The sequence below is a fragment of the Scyliorhinus torazame genome, chromosome 20 (assembly GCF_047496885.1).
Source record: "Scyliorhinus torazame isolate Kashiwa2021f chromosome 20, sScyTor2.1, whole genome shotgun sequence".
NCBI lineage: Eukaryota > Metazoa > Chordata > Chondrichthyes > Carcharhiniformes > Scyliorhinidae > Scyliorhinus > Scyliorhinus torazame.
The window spans coordinates 136,515,667-136,535,083 of record NC_092726.1 but is presented as its reverse complement, the minus strand read 5'-3'; positions in this window follow the sequence as shown (position 1 = coordinate 136,535,083).

The following is a 19,417-nucleotide window of genomic DNA, read 5'->3' as shown; positions in this document are numbered from 1 at the left end:
GTAAGACTTCGTACTTTGCTCACCCCAGTCCAACGCCGGCATCTGCACATCATGAGAAAAGCTTGGCACGGATTGTTTGCAAACAGGGAGAGGATGGATTCCTGGGAACAGTGAATTTGGGATGTTCCATACATGGCAATGGGGGATTCCTGGGAGCGGGCGCTGTACGAATGACTAAACCTGGGAGGGGTGATCCTTCGGGATGTTCTGGAGACTGGACAGACCCTATTCTGGACAGGCTGGGCTGCACGGTAGGACAGTGGTTGGCAAGTTGATTCACAGCTCCAGGGTCCCAGGTTCGATTTCCTGTTTGGGTCACTGTCTGTGCGGAGTCTGCATTTTCTCCCCCGTGTGTGCGTGGGTTTCCTCCGGGTGATCCTGTTTCCTCCCACAGTCCAAAGATGTGCAGTTTAGGTGGATTGGCCAAGATAAATTGTGTTTAGTTTCCAAACAATTTCGATGGGGTCACTGGGTTATGAGGATGGGGTGGGCTGAACTGGTTTTCTCTTTCCAAAAGCCGGTGCAGACTCGATGGGCCGAATGACCTCCTTTTACACTGTCCATTCTATATTTCTATTGCTCCCATGGTTATGAAGTGGGAAGGTCCTGCGTTTGTTTTATTTTTTCCATTGATCGTGGAGTATTCAAATAAACCAGGAGTGGGGTCCAACCCCATCAGAAATCCAGTCCAGGGAACGGTCCAATCCGGGGGGTGGTCCAATAATTGAGCTAGGATGACAATCTCTGGTATGTTTGTATCCGGTTTGGGAAACCTGGCCGGCCTGAGTGAATCCTGTAAATCAGTCTAAATGAGAAATGTCACCTCTCCCAAAGGTCTCTGAATTATAAACATTTTCCTACCACTGCCATCAAACTGACAGGGCTGCAATTCACACTTTCCCCCCATTCCCCACCTTTAACACTGGAGTTACATTTCCTACTTCCCTCTCTGCAATGTTATTCTCTGTGCCCATTCCTCTCCCAACAACCCCACCCACCCACTGTCCATTATATTGATGCTGAAATTGTGTCCTGGTTCAGACAGGGAGATTCATTACCCAGTAATTTCCCGTGTCTCTCCTTTCTCTCTCTGACAGTTAATATACTGGGAATTGTGATTCTGTGTCGGGGGAAGTGTGGTCTCTCTACCTGCACCACTCGCTACCTGGTGGCCATGGCAACGGCGGATCTGCTGTATATTATCACTAAACCCATACTGAACAGGATCAATGGTTATTATTTTCCCTGGAGTTTCCTGTCCCTTATCCCTGTGTGTAGTGTTAAGGGTGCCCTGATCGCTGCAGCCAGGGACTGTTCTGTCTGGTTCACCCTCACTTTTTCCTTTGATCGATTTGTGGCCATTCGCTGCCAGAAACTGAAAACTAAATATTGCACCGGGAAAACTGCGGCTGTGGTTCTGTCCACAAGCGGCCTCCTGCTCTGTGTGAAAAACATCCCCTGGTACTTTACATATGAACCTTGGGAGATAATTGACAATGTCCAGTGGGGCTGTCGGACAAAGAGCAGCGTTTGGACTGACCCGGGATGGGGTGGATATTCCTGGTTTGATCGGGTTTTAACCCCATTGACGCCGTTCTTCTCAATCCTGTTGACCAACGCTCTGACAGTCAGACACATTTTACTCAGCAGTCGGGTCCGGAAGGCACTGAGGGCCCAGAGTCAGGGAGACAATCGCAGCGACCCAGAGATGGAGAGCAGAAGGAAATCAATGATTTTACTCTTCAGCATCTCCGGAACTTTCATCCTCCTCTGGACCGCGTCTGTTATTAAATTTTTCTATATCGATGTGAGAGGATTAGTTTACATCACCCTTCCTCAATATAATTTACAACAAGTCGGATTTATGCTGCAGGATTTAAATTGTTGCACAAACACATTTATTTATGTGGTGACTCAGTCCAGGTTCAGGGAGCAGATCAAGATCGCGGTGAAATATCCGGTTAAATCAATTATTAAATTAATGAGAAAATAAAACTGACTGACAGCATCTCAGCCAATCAGGAGCTCCACTCGCTGACTGACAGCCTCTCAGCCAATCAGGAGTTCCAGCCACTGATTGACAGCCGTTCAGCCAATCATGAACACCAGCGCCCGACTGACAGCACCACAGCCAATCAGGATCTCCAGTCGCTGACTCACAGCCTCTCAGCCAATCAGGAGGTGTAGCGCCAGACTGACAGCGTCTCAGCCAATCAAAAGCTCCAGCCGTTGACTCACAGACTCTCAGCAAATCAGCAGCTCCAGCCACAGATTGACAGCATCTCAGCCAATCAGCAGCTCTAGCGCCTGACTGACAACCTTTGAGTTAATCAGCAGCTCCAGTGGTTGACTGACAGCCTCTCAGCCAATCAGCTGCTCCAGCCGCTGTGACAGCCCCTCAGCCACTCAGCATCTCCAACCGCTGCTGACAATTGTGTGGGGAGCACTGGCAGTGCTTGCTTTGGGGAGCACTGGCAGTGCTGGCTGTGGGGGGGCACTTGCAGTGCTGGATGTAGGGAGCACTGGCAGTGCTGGCTGTGGGGAGCACTCGTACTGCTGGCTGTGGGGGGGGGGGTGGTGGCACTGCAAGTGCTGGCTGTGGGTGGAGGGCACTGGCAGTGCTGGCTGGGGGGCACTGCCAGTGCTGGATGGGTGGGAGCACTGGCAGTGCTGGCTGTGTTTGGGGGGGAGGGCACTGGCACTGCTGGCTGTGGGGAGCACTGGTACTGCTGGCTGTGGGGGGGGGGGTGGTGGCACTGCCAGTGCTGGCTGGGGGGCACTGGCTGTCCTGGCTTTCGGGAGGTTGCGGAGCACTGACAGTACTGGTTGTGGGGTTGCACCGGCAGTGCTGGGTGGATAGGGGAGCACAGGCAATACTGGCTGTGTGAGGAGCACTGGGAGGGCTGGCTGTGGGGAGCACTGGCAGTGCTGGATGTGGGAGTACAGGAGCACTGGCAGTGCTGGCTGTGGGGGAGGGAGCGAAGGCTGTGGGGAGCACTGACAGAGCTGGCTGTGGGGGATCACTGCCAGTGCTGGCCTTGTGGGGGAGCACTGCCAGTGCTGGACTTGTGGGGGAGCACAGGCATTGCTGTCTGTGTGTGGGAGCACTGGCAGTGTAGGATGTGTGTGGGGAGCACTGGCAGTACTGGGTGTGGAGAGGCACTCGAAGTGCTGGCTGTGGGGGTGGGTACTGGCAGTGCTGGCTGTGGGGGTGGGTACTGGCAGTGCTGGCTGTGGGGGGTGGAGCACTGTCACTGCTGGTCGTTTGCAGCAATGGCACTGCTGGTTGTGGGGGAGCACTGGCAGTGCTGGCTGCGTGGGGGAGGGAGCGGTGGCTGTGTGGGGACTGCTGACAGTGCTGGCTGTGTTGGGGTAGCACTGGCTGCTGGATACGTGGCGGAGTACTGGCAGTGCTGGCTGTGGGAGCACTGGCAGTGCTAGCTGTGGAGCTGAGCACTGCAAGTGCTAGCATTTGGTGGGAGCATTGGCAGTGCTGGCAATGGGGGCAGCACTGGAAGTGCTGGCTGTGGGGAGCACCAAGAGCGCGGGGTGTGGGAGCACTGGCAGGGCTGGCTGTGAGGCGGAGAACTAGCAGTGCTGGCTGTGGGGGGCAGTGGCAGTGCTTGCTGTGGGGAGCACTGGCAGTGATGGCAGTGAGGGGGAGCACTGGAAGTGTTGGCTTGGGGGGAGCACTGCAAGTGCTGGCTGTGAGGGGAGCACTGGCAGTGCTGGTTGTGGGGAGGATCTCTGGCAGTGCTGGTTATGGGGAGTAGCGGCAGTGCTTGCTGTAGGGGAGCACTGGCAATGATGGCTGTGTGGGGTGTGCACAGGCAGTGCTGGCTGTGGGGGAGCACTGGCAATGTTGGCTTTGTGTGGGAGCATTGGCAGTGCTGGTTATGGGGGTGCGCACTGGCATTGCTGGCTGTGGGGAGCACTGGCAGTGCTGGCTGTGTGGGGGGTGCACAGGAAATACTGGCTGTCGGGGAGCACTGGCAATGCTGGCTTTGTGTGCGACCAATGGCAGTAATGGCTGTGGGGGAGGGAGCGCTGGCTGTGTGGGGAGCAGTGTCAGTGCTGGATTTGTGTTGAGTGAGCCAGCACTGCCAGTAGTGGGTACTAATGGTGGAGGGCACTGGCAGTGCTGGCTGGGGGGCACTGCCAGTGCTGGATGTGTGGGAGCACTGGCAGTGGGTAGAACCCTCAAGAGTATTGAATTTCAGAGAGATCTAGGTGTACAGGTCCACAGGTCATTGAAAGGGGCAACACAGGTGGAGAAGGTAGTCAAGAAGGCATACGGCATTCTTGCCTTCATTGGCCGGGGCATTGAGTATAAGAATTGGCAAGTCATGTTGCAGCTGTATAGAACCTTATAGTTAGGCCACACTTGGAGTATAGTGTTCAATTCTGGTCGCCACACTACCAGAAGGATGTGGAGGCTTTAGAGAGGGTGCAGAAGAGATTTACCAGAATGTTGCCTGGTATGGAGGGCATAAGCTATGAGGAGCGGTTGAATAAACTCGGTTTGTTCTCACTGAAACGAAGGAGGTTGAGGGGCGACCTGATAGAGGTATACAAAATTATGAGAGGCATAGACAGAGTGGATAGTCAGAGGCTTTTCCCCAGGGTAGAGGGGTCAATTACTAGGGGGCATAGGTTTAAGGTGAGAGGGGCAAGGTTTAGAGTAGATGTACGAGGCAAGTTTTTTTACACAGAGGGTAGTGGGTGCCTGGAACTCGCTACCGGAGGAGGTAGTCGAAGCAGGGACGATAGTGACATTTAAGGGGCATCTTGACAAATATATGAATAGGATGGGAATAGAAGGATACGGACCAAGGAAGTGTATAAGATTGTAGTTTAGTCGGGCAGTATGGTCGGCACGGGCTTGGAGGGCCGAAGGGCCTGTTCCTGTGCTGTACATTTCTTTGTTCTTTGTTGTTCTTTGAGCGCTGGATGTGGGGAGCGCTGGCTGTGGGATCACTGGCGGTGCAGGCTGTGGGGGAGCACAGGCAGTGCTGGCTGCGTTGGGAGTAGCACTCGGTTCTGGATACGTGTGGGGCTGCACAGGCAGTCCTGGCTGTGCGGGGCGGGAGCACTGACAGTGCTATCTGTGGGGATAGCGCAGGCAGTGCTGGCTGTGGGGGGGGAGCACTGACAGTGCTGGCTGTGTGGGGGGAGCACTGACAGTGCTGGCTGTGTGGTGGGAGCACTGACAGTGCTGGCTGTGTGGGGGGAGTACTGACAGTGCTGGCTGTGTGGGGGAGCACTGACAGTGCTGGCTGTGTGGGGGAGCACTGACAGTGCTGGCTGTGTGGGGGAGCACTGACAGTACTAGCTGTGTGGGGAGCACTGACACTGCTGGCTGTGTGGAGGGAACACTGACAGTGCTGGCTGTGTGGGGGGAGCACTGACAGTGCTGGCTGTGTGGAGGGAGCACTGACAGTGCTGGCTGTGTGGAGGGAGCACTGACAGTGCTGGCTGTGTGGAGGGAGCACTGACAGTGCTGGCTGTGTGGGGGAGCACTGACAGTGCTGGCTGTGTGGGGGGAGTACTGACAGTACTAGCTGTGTGGGGAGCACTGACACTGCTGGCTGTGTGGAGGGAGCACTGACAGTGCTGGCTGTGTGGAGGGAGCACTGACAGTGCTGGCTGTGTGGGGGAGCACTGACAGTGCTGGCTGTGTGGGGGGAGCACTGACAGTGCTGGCTGTGTGGGGGGAGCACTGACAGTGCTGGCTGTGTGGGGGAGCACTGACAGTGCTGGCTGTGTGGAGGGAGCACTGACAGTGCTGGCTGTGTGGAGGGAACACTGACAGTGCTGGCTGTGTGGAGGGAGCACTGACAGTGCTGGCTGTGTGGAGGGAGCACTGACAGTGCTGGCTGTGTGGAGGGAGCACTGACAGTGCTGGCTGTGTGGAGGGAGCACTGACAGTGCTGGCTGTGTGGAGGGAACACTGACAGTGCTGGCTGTGTGGAGGGAACACTGACAGTGCTGGCTGTGTGGAGGGAGCACTGACAGTGCTGGCTGTGTGGAGGGAGCACTGACAGTGCTGGCTGTGTGGGGGGAGCACTGACAGTGCTGGCTGTGTGGGGGGAGCACTGACAGTGCTGGCTGTGTGGGGGGAGTACTGACAGTACTAGCTGTGTGGGGAGTACTGACAGTACTAGCTGTGTGGGGAGCACTGACACTGCTGGCTGTGTGGTGGGAGCACTGACACTGCTGGCTGTGTGGTGGGAGCACTGACACTGCTGGCTGTGTGGGGAGCACTGACACTGCTGGCTGTGTGGAGGGAGCACTGACAGTGCTGGCTGTGTGGCGGATTCAGAGAAAGTTGTAATGTGAAAGATTGCAAGGACTTAGAGATGGAAAACCGAAGGAAATCCATTGTTTCACTGTTCAGTCTATCCAGCAGTTTTCTTCTGCTGTGGGTGACTCGAGTGATATTCTACACCTACCAGAGAATTGCTAATGTGCATTCTTATTCTACCACTGACAGGCTTTACACTGTGGAGGTTGTCGCCAGCATGCTTCAGGTTTTCATTTCTTGTACTAACACGGGAATCTATGTCCTGACACAGAGGAAGTTCCAAGAGGAGTTGAAGACGATGCTGAAATACCCACTAAAACTAATTGTTAATTTATTAGCATCACATCGTTTCTTGCAATGAAGCAACAGAATACAATCGGCATCCACTGAGCACCTTTATTTAAGAACATTATTAGTCCTCAAAAAACATTGAAATTTGCTTGTTACATATCACAAGGAAAGGAAGAGATGGAGAGGACGGGTATGTGTGGGAGAGAGCGTGTGGGAGATTGAGTGAGGGGGTGGGGAAGAGAAAACGAGATTAGTAACTAAATGGTTGGTGACTGATATCGGTGAGGATAAGGTAATATGAACTCGAAGGAACGATAAGCAGAGAGAAATACAGTAACCAAATGGCGAAGTGACGGCAATGTAGATAGTGGGCGTACAGAATGATAGATCAAAATGATAACTGACTAATAGATACTAAATTAGAACGAGAAATAGAACATGAAGATAATAAGTAGATATCAGTAGAAGAAGACCCGTAAGGGAAGGGCTTTGTAACATTATATGCTGTAAAGGAAATACATGTGGAAAGAGAAAACAGATCTTACAATATCCAAAATTAAGTTTTGAAAAATGTGATAGGAAACACGGAGGATAACAAATTACATATTTCTGCAGGTATTTTAAACAGAAACAATCGCATCCTCAATGCCAGCAAAACTAAAGAGCTGGTCATTGACTTCAGGAAGCAAAGTACTGTACACACCCCTGTCAGCATCAGTGGGGCCGAGGTGGAGATGATTAGCAGTTTCTAATTCCTCGGGGTGCTCATCTCCAAAAATCTGTCCTTGTCCACCCACGTCAACGCTACCACCAAGAAAGCACAACAGCGCCTATACTTCCTGAGGAAACTAAGGAAATTCGGCATGTCCACATGAACCCTTACCAACCTTTACAGATGCACCATAGAAAGCATCCTATCTGGCTGCATCACAGCCTGCTATGGCAACTGCTCGGCCCAGGACCGAAACTGCAGAGAGTCGTGGACACCACCCAGTCCATCACACAAACCATCCTCCCATCCATTGAGTCTATCTACACCTCCCGCTGCCTGGGGAAAGTGGGCAGCATACTCAAAGACCCCTCCCACCCGGCTTACTCACTCTTCCAACTTCTTCCATCGGGCAGGAGATACAGAAGTCTGAGAACACGCACGAACAGACTCAAAAACAGCTTCTTCCCCGCTGTCACCAGATTCTTAAACGACCCTCTTATGGACTGACCTCATTAACACTACACCCCTGTATGCTTCATCCGATGCCGGCGCTTATTCAGTTAGATTATATACCTCGTGTTGCTCTATTATGGATTTTCTTTTATTCCCTTTTCTTCCCATGTACTTAATGAACTGTTGCGATGCTCGCAGAAAAATACTTTTCACTGTACCTCGGTACAAGAGGCAATAAACAAATCCAATCCAATCCAATAGCAAAGTGGGAGATGGCATTAATTAGACGTCTGTTTTGCTCTTTGCCTCGACATGACAGCAGAATCGAAAATCCACAGTCCTTTCAATTCAGTTATATCAGGATTGCTTCATTCAATCAGTAACTTCTGAATTGTATTGAGAGATGTGCAACCGAATGGGTGAAGCAACAGCATAATTGTTCATGTGTTAACGGAAATAAAAAAACGTGCGACTATATTGACTTATATACTGACAAATACACCGTCATTGTTTTCCATAAACAATATAATTATCCACAAACACAGAATAATTAGTAACACGGTTAAATTGCATGTGAATAAACAATTTCGGAATATTGTGAATTGAATTGGAAACTATGGTGCGCTGTGTGTAGGAGGCGAGGGGCAAACTGGCAGAGGCACTGAAAGGATAATGCAACAAACAGGATGGGCAGAGGTTGAGAATTATTACTGAGAGAAGCAACAGGGATGACAGAGGGCGCTCTGGATGGATGGATATAGAGATCGATGCAAGGAGGGGCGGGGGTAAATATAAATATTGTGTCGCTCGGGTACTTACCTTAACAGGAACCCCAGGAGCAGCTAGGAATCATGGGAGCAGTGTCCGGAGGGCGGAGCCTCGCGACCAGTTCACAGGGCAGAATCTCAGCTATATTCTGCAAGGTAAGAGTTGTGTTATTTTTAAGGGGGCAGCAAGCTATAGTAATATCATACAGCAGAATGACCAATTTTAGAGGGTTCACTAGAGAGTAGCAACAATATTGATAAGGGCCTATTGGGTGTTAATCTTGCTTTTATTTCCTTTTGCATCACTTTGGGAATTCGGATCAGAAGGGGTGGAAGTTAAGGCAGTTGCATGCTCCTCCTGTAGGATGTGGGAGGTAAGGGAAACCGCTGGAAAGGTGCTTCACATCTGCAGAAACAGAGTTATCGAGGAATGTTTTCTACTGAGTCAGTATGGCTGGAAGTCAGAAACAAGAAACGAGCCGTCACTTTATTTGGAGTCTTCTACAGATCCCCCAATAGCAGCAGAGATCTGGAGAATCAGGTTGGGCGGCAGTTCTTGGAAATGTGCAGAAGTAACAGAGACGTCATGGGTGACTTCCAGTTCCCTAACATTGACTGGGACATCCTTAGTGCAAATGGATTTATGGAGCAGATTTTGTCAGGTGTGTCGATGAAGGATTCCTGACTCATTGTGCAGATAGGCCGACTAGAGGGAAGGCCATATTTGATTTGGTGCTTGGCAACGAACCGGGCCAGTTATCAGATGTCTCAGTGGGAGAGCATTTCGGTGACAGTGAGCACAACCCTTGACCCTTACCATAGTCATGGAGAGGGAGAGGAACAGACAGTATGGGAAGGTATTTACTTGGGGGAGGGGAAATTCTACTGCCATTAAAGAGGAACTGATGAGCATGAAGTGGGAACAGTTGTTCTTGGGGAAATGCACAACGGTAATGGGGGATTGTTTAAGGAGCACTTGCTGCGTGTGCTGAATAGTTTTGTCCCACTGAGACGAGGAAGGAATGATAAGGTGAAGGAGCCTTGGATGGCAAGAGAGGTGGAGCTTCTAGACAAGATAAAGAAAGAATCTTACGTAAGGTTGAGGAAGCAAGGATCTGACTCGGCTCTCGAGCGTTACAAGGTCGCCAGAAAGGAACTAAAACATGGACTGAGGAGAACTAGGATGGGGCATGAAAAAGTCCTGGCGGGAAGGGTTAGGGAAAACCCCAAGCCGTTCTACACTTATGTGAGAAATAAGGTGATGATCAGAGTGCGAGTAGGGCCAATCAGGGCTAGTGGAGGGAACTTGTGCCGAGAGTCTGAGGAGGTAGGGGCGGCCCGAAGTGAATATGGTGTTTCAGTATTCACTGGAGAGAGAGACTTTGTTGCTCGTGAGAACAGGGTGAACCAGGTTAATAGGCTCAAATAGGATGATATTAATAAGGAGGATGTGCTGGAAAATTAGAAAAGCATCAGGGTAGATAAGTCCCCTGGGCCTGACGGGATATATCCAAGGTTACTACGGGAAGCGAGGGAGGGGATTGCTGCGCCGTTGGCGATGATCTTTGCATCCTCACTCTCCACTGGAGTAGTACCGGACGATTGGAGGGAGGCGAATGTTGTTCCCCTGTTTAAGAAAGGGAATAGGGAAAACCCTGGGAATTACAGATTATTGGAAAGGATTCTGAGTGTTAGGATTTATGATTATTAAGAAAAACATAGTTTGCTTAAATATAGTCCGCATGGCTTTGTGAGGGGCATGTCATGCCTCGCAAGCCTCATGAATTCTTTGAGGATGTGATGAGAAACATTGAACAAGATCGGGAAGTGGATGTGGTGTATATGGATTTCAGTACGGCATTTGATAAGATTCCCCATGGTGGGTTCATTCAGAAAGTTACGAGACATGGGTTCCAGGGAAAATTGGATGACTGGATACAAAATTGGTTGACCGAAAGAAGATAAGAACATGAGAACTAGGAGCAGGAGTAGGCCATCTGGCCCGTCGAGCCTGCTCCGCCATTCAATGAGAGCATAGCTGATCTTTTGTGGACTCAGCTCCACTTTCTGGCCCGAACACCATAACCCTTAATCCCTTTATTCTTCAAAAAACTATCTCTTTCTCTTAAAAACATTTAATGAAGGAGCCTCTACTGCTTCACTGGGCAATGAATTCCATAGATTCACAACCCTTTGGGTGAAGAAGTTCATCCTAATTCAGTCCGAAATCTACTTCCCCTTATTTTGAGGCTATGCCCCCTAGTTCTGCTTTTACCTGCTAGTGGAAACAACCCGCCCGCATCTATCCTCTCCATTCCCTTCATAGTTTTATATGTCTCTATAAGATCCACCCGCCACCCCCCCCCCCCCACCCCCGCCCCGCCACATCCTTCTAAATTCCAGCGAGTACAGACCCAGTCTACTCAACCTCTCCTCGTAATCCAACCCCTTCAGCTCTGGGATTAACCTAGTGAATCTCCTCTGCACACCCTCCAGCGCCAGTACGTCCCTTCTCAAGTAAGGAGACCAAAACTGAACACAATACTTCAGGTGTGACCTCACTAACACCTTATACAATTGCAGCAGAACCTCCCTAGTCTTAAACTTCATCCCTCCAGCAATGAAGGACAAAATTCCATTTGCCTTCTTAATCACCTGTTGCACCTGTAAAGCAACTTTGTGCGACTCATGCACTAGCACACCCAGATCTCTCTGCATGGCAGCATGTTTTAATAATACACCCCACTCTAGGAAAAAGTTGTTGCTATCCACCCTTTCCATACCTCTCATAATCCCTTTTGCTGTTATTCCTACCAAAATTGATCACCTCACATTTGTCAACATTGAATTCCATCTGCCAGACAGTAGCCCATTCACTTAACCGAGCCAAATCCCTCTGCAGACTTCCGGTATCCTCTGCACTTTTTGCGTTATCACTCATCTTAGTGTCGTCTGCACACGTGGACACATTGCACTTGCTCGCCAATTCCAAATCATCTCTATAAATTGTGAACAATTGTGGGCCCAAAACTGATGCCCGAGGGACACCACTATCATATAAGTTACAGTGCAGAAGGAGGCCATTCGGCCCATCGAGTCTGCACCGGCTCTTGGAAAGAGCACCCTACCCAAGGTCAACACCGTCACCCTATCCCCATAACCCAGTAACCCCACCCAACACTAAGGGCAATTTTGGACACTAAGGGCAATTTATCATGGCCAATCCACCTAACCTGCACATCTTTGGACTGTGGGAACCGTGTGGAAACCGGAGCACCCGGAGGAAACCCACGCACACAGGGGGAGGATGTGCAGACTCCGCACAGACAGTGACCCAAGCCGGAATCGAACCTGGGACCCTGGAGCTGTGAAGCAATTGTGCTATCCACAAGGCTACCGTGCTGCCCTTAACTATCTACTGATTGCCAACCAGAGGAACACCCATTAAACCCCACTATTTGTTTTCCATACATTAACCAATCGTCTGTCCAAGCTTCTACTTTACCCTTAATGCCATGCATCTTAATCTTATGCAGAAACTTGTGTGGCACCTTGTCAAAAGATTTCTGGAAATCCAGATATACGTCATCCATTGGCTCCCCGTTATCTACCGCACTGATAAAGTCCTAAACAAATTCCACTAAATTAGTTAGGCACGACCTGCCCTTTATGAACCCATGCTGCGTCTGCCCAATGGGACAATTTCAATCCAGATGCCTCGCTATTTCTTCCTTGATGATGGATTCCAGCATTTCCCTGCTACCGAAGTTAAGCTCACTGGCCTATAATTACCCGCTTTCTGCCTACCTCCTTTTTTAAACAGTGGTGTCACGTTTGCTAATTTCCAATCCGCCGGGACCACCCCAGAGTCTAGTGAATTTTGGGAAATTATCACTGGTGCATTTGCAATTTCCATAGCCATCTCTTTTCGCACACTGGGATGCATTCCATCAGGGCCAGGAGACTCGTCTACCTTCAGCCCAATGAGCTTGCCAATCACTAAATCCCATGTGACAACAATCATCTCAAGGTCCTCAACTGTCATTGCCTCATTTCTTTCTGTCACTGGCATGTTATTTGTGTCTTTCACTGTGAAGACCGACCCAAAAAATATGTTGAGATCCTCAGCCATTTCCTCATCTCCCATTATTAAATCTAATTTCTCATCCTTTAAAGGACCAATATTTACTTCAGCCACTCGTTTTTGTTTTATATATTTGTAGAAACGTTTAGTATCAGTTTTTATATTCTGAGCAAGTTTACTCTCATAATCTATCTACTTTATAACTTATTTAGTAGCTTTCTGTTGCCCCCTAAAGATTTCCAAGTCCTCTAGTTTTCCACTAATCTTTGCCGATTTGTATGCAATCCTTCAATTTGATACTGCTGCACGATCAATCACTATTGAAGTGAGATTGTAATCCAATTGAAGGCTTTAATGAACAAGGAGTTACCCAGCAGCTCCGGTACAGAATGACTGCTGTGGGTGAAACACAGACTCTTATGCTCCGCATGCTGGGCGGAACCAGCAGGCAGGTTCTACTACTGATACTACAGCATACGGTACATCCCACCTAGGTACCGCGATACCCCTAATATAGCCTACCACACCCTCCCCCAACTCAGGTTCCGCAGAAAACTGAATAAAGTAAGGACCCTCCCAACCCTCCTCATTGAAACGCTAACAGAATGTGTCTGCCCCCCCTGATTGAAAAACGAACAGGCTGTGTCTGCCCGCCCCCTCCCTCCTGCCATTGAAACTCTAACAGGCTTTGCCTGTCCCCCCTCCCATCTCATTGAAACACTAACAGGCTGTGCCTGTCCCCCCCTCACATTGAAACACTAACAGGCTGTGTCTGTCCCCCCTCCCCCTCACATTGAAACACTAACAGGCTGTGTCTGCCCCCCCTCACTCATTGAGACACTAACAGGCTGTGCCTGCCCCCCCTCCCCTCTCATTGAAACACAAACAGGCTGTGCCTGTCCCCCCCTCCCCCTCACATTGAAACACGAACAGGCTGTGCCTGTCCCCCCCTCACATTGAAACACGAACAGGCTGTGTCTGCCCCCCCCTCACATTGAAACACTAACAGGCTGTGTCTGCCCCCCCCCTCACATTGAAACACTAACAGGCTGTGTCTGTCCCCCCCTCACATTGAAACACTAACAGGCTGTGTCTGTCCCCCCCTCACATTGAAACACTAACAGGCTGTGACTGTCCCCCCCCCCTCATTGAAACACTAACAGGCTGTGTCTGTCCCCCCCCTCATTGAAAAATTAACAGGCTGTGTAGGTCCCCCCTCCCACCTCATTGAATCACTAACAGCCTGTGCCTGTCCCCCACCCTCATTGAAACACTAACAGGCTGTATCTGTCCCCCCCTCCTCCTCTCATTGAAACACTAACAGGCTGTGCCTGTCCCCACCCCCTCACATTGAAACACTAACAGGTTGTGTCTGTCCCCCCCCTCACATTGAAACACTAACAGGCTGTGTCTGTCCCCCCTCACATTGAAACACTAACAGGTTGTGTCTGCCCCCTCCCCTCACATTGAAACACTAACAGGCTGTGTCTGCCCCCCTCACATTGAAACACTAACAGGCTGTGCCTGTCCCCTCCCTCATTGAAACACTAACTGGCTGTGTCTGTCCCCCACCCCCTCACATTATAATACTAACAGGCTGTGTCTGTCCCCCCCTCACATTGAAACACTAACAGGCTGTGTCTGTACCCCCTCCCCTCTCATTGAAACACTAACAGGCTGTGTCTGTCCCCCACCCCCTCACATTATAATACTAACAGGCTGTGTCTGTCCCCCCCTCACATTGAAACACTAACAGGCTGTGTCTGTCCCCCCCTCACATTGAAACACTAACAGGCTGTGTCTGTACCCCCTCCCCTCTCATTGAAACACTAACAGGCTGTGTCTGCCCCCCTCACATTTAAACACTAACAGGCTGTGCCTGTCCCCCCCCTCACATTGTAACACTAACAGGTTGTGTCTGTCCCCTCCCTCATTGAAACACTAACAGGCTGTGTCTGTCCCCCACCCCCTCACATTATAATACTAACAGGCTGTGTCTGTCCCCCCCTCACATTGAAACACTAACAGGCTGTGTCTGTCCCCCCTCCCCCTCACATTGAAACACTAACAGGCTGTGTCTGTCCCCCCCCCCTCACATTGTAATACTAACAGGCTGTGTCTGTCCCCCCCCTCACATTGAAACACGAACAGGCTGTGCCTGTCCCCCCCTCACATTGAAACACTAACAGGCTGTGCCTGTCCCCCCCTCACATTGAAACACTAACAGGCTGTGTCTCTCCCCTCCCTCATTGAAACACTAACAGGTTGTGTCTGCCCCCCCCACCCTCACACTGAAACACTAACAGGATGTGCCTGTCCCCCCCCCCCACACACATTGATACACTAACAGGCTGTGTCTGCCCCCCCTCACATTGAAACACTAACATGCTGTGCCTTTCCCCCCCCCTCTCACATTGAAACACTAACAGGCTGTGTCTGTCCCCCCCCTCCCCCTCACATTGAAACACTAACAGGCTGTGTCTGTCCCCCCCTTACATTGAAACACTAAAAGACTGTGCCTGCCCCCCCCCTCACATTGAAACACTAACACGCTGTGACCCCCCCCCCTCACATTGAAACACGAACAGGCTGTGCCTGTCCCCCCCTCACATTGAAACACTAACAGGCTGTGTCTCACCCCTCCCTCATTGAAACACTAACAGGTTGTGTCTGCCCCCCCCACCCTCACACTGAAACACTAACAGGCTGTGTCTGCCCCCCCTCACATTGAAACACTAACATGCTGTGCCTTTCCCCCCCCCTCACATTGAAACCCTAACAGGCTGTGCCTGTCCCCCCGCCCCACATTGAAACACTAACAGGCTGTGCCTGTCGCCCCCCTCACATTGAAACACTAACAGGCTGTGTCTGTCCCCTCCCACTCACATTGAAACACCAACAGGCTGTGCCTGTCCCCCCCACACATTGAAACACGAACAGGCTGTGCCTGCCCCCCCCCCCTCACATTGAATCACTAACAGGCTGTGTCTGTCCCCTCCCCCTCACATTGAAACACTAACAGGCTGTGCCTGTTCCCCCCCCCCCACACATTGAAACACTAACAGGCTGTGCCTGCCCCCCCTCACATTGAAACGCTAACAGGCTGTGCCTGTCCCCCCCGTCACATTGAAACACTAACAGGCTGTGCCTGTCCCCTCCCCCCCCATTGAAACACTAACAGGCTGTGCCTGCCCCCCCTCACATTGAAACGCTAACAGGCTGTGCCTGTCCCCTCCCCCCCCATTGAAATACTAACAGGCTGTGTATGTCCCCCCCTCCCCCCACATTGAAACACTAACAGGCTGTGCCTTTCCCCCCCCCCCCCTCATTGAAACACTAACAGGCTGTGTCTGTCCCCTCCCTCATTGATACACTAACAGGTTGTGTCTGCCCCCCCTCACACTGAAACACTAACAGCATGTGCCTGTCCCCCCCTCACATTGAAACACTAACAGGCTGTGCCTGTCCCCCCTCACATTGAAACACTAACAGGCTGTGGCTGTCCCCCCCTCACACTGAAACACTAACAGGATGTGCCTGTCCCCCCCTCACATTGAAACACTAACAGGCTGTGCCTGTCCCCCCTCACATTGAAACACTAACAGGCTGTGCCTGTCCCCCCCTCACATTGAAACACTTACAGGCTGTGCCTGTCCCCCACTCTCACATTGAAACATTAACAGGCTTAGTCTGCCCCCCTTCATTGAAACACTAACAGGCTGTGCCTGTTTCCCCCCCGCTCACATTGTAACACTAACAGGCTGTGCCTGCCCCCCCCTCACATTGAAACGCTAACAATCTGTGTCTGTCCCCTCCCCCTCACATTGAAACACGAACAGGCTGTACCTGTCCCCCCCCCCACACATTGATACACTAACAGGCTGTCTCTGCCCCCCCTCACATTGAAACACTAACATGCTGTGCCTTTCCCCCCCCCCCTCACATTGAAACACTAACAGGCTGTGCCTGTCCCCCTCACATTGAAACACTAACAGGCTGTGCCTGTCCCCCTCACATTGAAACACTAACAGGCTGTGCCTGTCCACCCCCCCCCACACATTGATACACTAACAGGCTGTCTCTGCCCCCCCTCACATTGAAACACTAACATGCTGTGCCTTTCCCCCCCCCCTCACATTGAAACACTAACAGGCTGTGCCTGTCCCCCTCACATTGAAACACTAACAGGCTGTGCCTGTCCCCCTCACATTGAAACACTAACAGGCTGTGTCTGTCCCCCTGTGTCTAATCTTCCACCTCCAGCAGCTTCAACAGGCTGTGTCTGTCCCCCCTCACATTGAAACACTAACAGGCTGTTTCTGCCCCCCCCCCCATTGAAACACTAACAGACTGTGTCTGTCCCCCCCTCACATTGAAACAATAACAGGCTGTTTTGCTCCCCCCCCATTGAAACACTAACAGGCTGTGTCTGTCCCCCTCCACATTGAAACACTAACAGGCTGTGCCTGTCCCCTCCCCCCTCACATTGAAACACTAACAGGTTGTGTCTGTCCCCCCCTCACATTGAAACGCTAACAGGCTGTGCCTGCCCCCCCCTCACATTGAAACACTAACAGGCTGTTTCTGTCCCCCTCCACATTGAAACGCTAACAGGCTGTGCCTGTCACGTCCCCCCCCCATTGAATCACTAACAGGCTGTGCCTGTCCCCCCCCTCATTGAAACACTAACAGGCTGTGTCTTTCCCCCCCTCCCCCTCTCATTGAAACACTAACAGGCTGTGTCTGTCCCCTCCCTCATTGAAACACTAACAGGTTGTGTCTGCCCCCCCCACCCTCACATTGAAACACTAACTGGATGTGCCTGTCCCCCCCCCGCTCACATTGAAACACTAACAGGCTGTACCTGTCCACCCCTCATATTGAAACGCTAACAATCTGTGTCTGTCCCCTCCCCCTCACATTGAAACACGAACAGGCTGTGCCTGCCCCTCCCTCATTGAAACACTAACAGGTTGTGTCTGCCCCCCCCACCCTCACACTGAAACACTAACAGGATGTGCCTGTCCCCCCCCCCACACATTGATACACTAACAGGCTGTGCCTGTCCCCCCGCCCCACATTGAAACACTAACAGGCTGTGCCTGTCGCCCCCCTCACATTGGAACGCTAACAGTCTGTGTCTGCCCCCCCTTCACAATGAAGCACTAACAGGCTGTGCCTGTCCCCCCCCCCTCACATTGAAACACTAACAGACTGTTCCTGTCCCCCCCTCACATTGAAACACTAACAGGCTGTGTCTGTCCCCTCCCCCTCACATTGAATCACTAACAGGCTGTGTCTGTCCCCTCCCCCTCACATTGAAACACCAACAGGCTGTGCCTGTCCCCCCCACACATTGAAACACGAACAGGCTGTGCCTGCCCCCCCCTCACATTGAAACACTAACAGGCTGTGTCTGTCCCCTCCCCCTCACATTGAAACACTAACAGGCTGTGCCTGTTTCCCCCCCCCCCCCCACATTGAAACACTAACAGGCTGTGCCTGCCCCCCCTCACATTGAAACGCTAACAGGCTGTGCCTGTCCCCCCCCCCCCGTCACATTGAAACACTAACAGGCTGTGCCTGTCCCCTCCCCCCCCCCATTGAAATACTAACAGGCTGTGTATGTCCCCCCCTCCCCCCACATTTAAACACTAACAGGCTGTGCCTGCCCCCCCCTCACATTGAAACACTAACAGGCCGTGCCTGCCCCCCCTCACATTGAAACGCTAACAGGCTGTGCCTGTCCCCCCCTCCCCCCACATTTAAACACTAACAGGCTGTGGCTTTCCCCCCCCCCTCATTGAAACACTAACAGGCTGTGTCTGTCACCCCTCCCCCTCTCATTGAAACACTAACAGGCTGTGTCTGTCCCCTCCCTCATTGATACACTAACAGGTTGTGTCTGCCCCCCCCCCCTCACACTGAAACCCTAACAGGATGTGCCTGTCCCCCCCCACATTGAAACACTAACAGGATGTGCCTGTCCCCCCTCACATTGAAACACAACAGGCTGTGTCCCCCCCCCTCACATTGAAACACTAACAGGCTGTGCCTGTCCCCCCTCACATTGAAACACTAACAGGATGTGCCTGTCCCCCCTCACATTGAAACACTAACAGGCTGTGCCTGCCCCCCCTCACATTGAAACACTAACAGGCTGTGTCTGCCCCCCCCCCTCACATTGAAGCACTAACTGGCTGTGCCTGTCCCCCCGCCCCACATTGAAACACTAACAGGCTGTGCCTGTCCCCCCGCCCCACATTGAAACACTAACAGGCTGTACCTGTCCACCCCTCACATTGAAACGCTAACAATCTGTGTCTGTCCCCTCCCCCTCACATTGAAACACGAACAGGCTGTGCCTGTCCCCCCCTCACATTGAAACACGAACAGGCTGTGCCTGTCCCCCCCCCCACACATTGATACACTAACAGGCTGTGTCTGCCCCCCTCACATTGAAACACTAACATGCTGTGCCTGTCCCCCCCCCTCACATTGAAACACTAACAGGCTGTGTCTGTCCCCCCCCTCCCCCTCACATTGATACACTAACAGGCTGTGCCTGTCCCCCTCACATTGAAACACTAACAGGCTGTGTCTGTCCCCCTGTGTCTAATCTTCCACCTCCAGCAGCTTCAACAGGCTGTGTCTGTCCCCCCTCACATTGAAACACTAACAGGCTGTGTCTGCCCCCCCCCATTGAAACACTAACAGACTGTGTCTGTCCCCCCCTCACATTGAAACAATAACAGGCTGTTTTGCCCCCCCCCCCATTGAAACACTAACAGGCTGTGTCTGTCCCC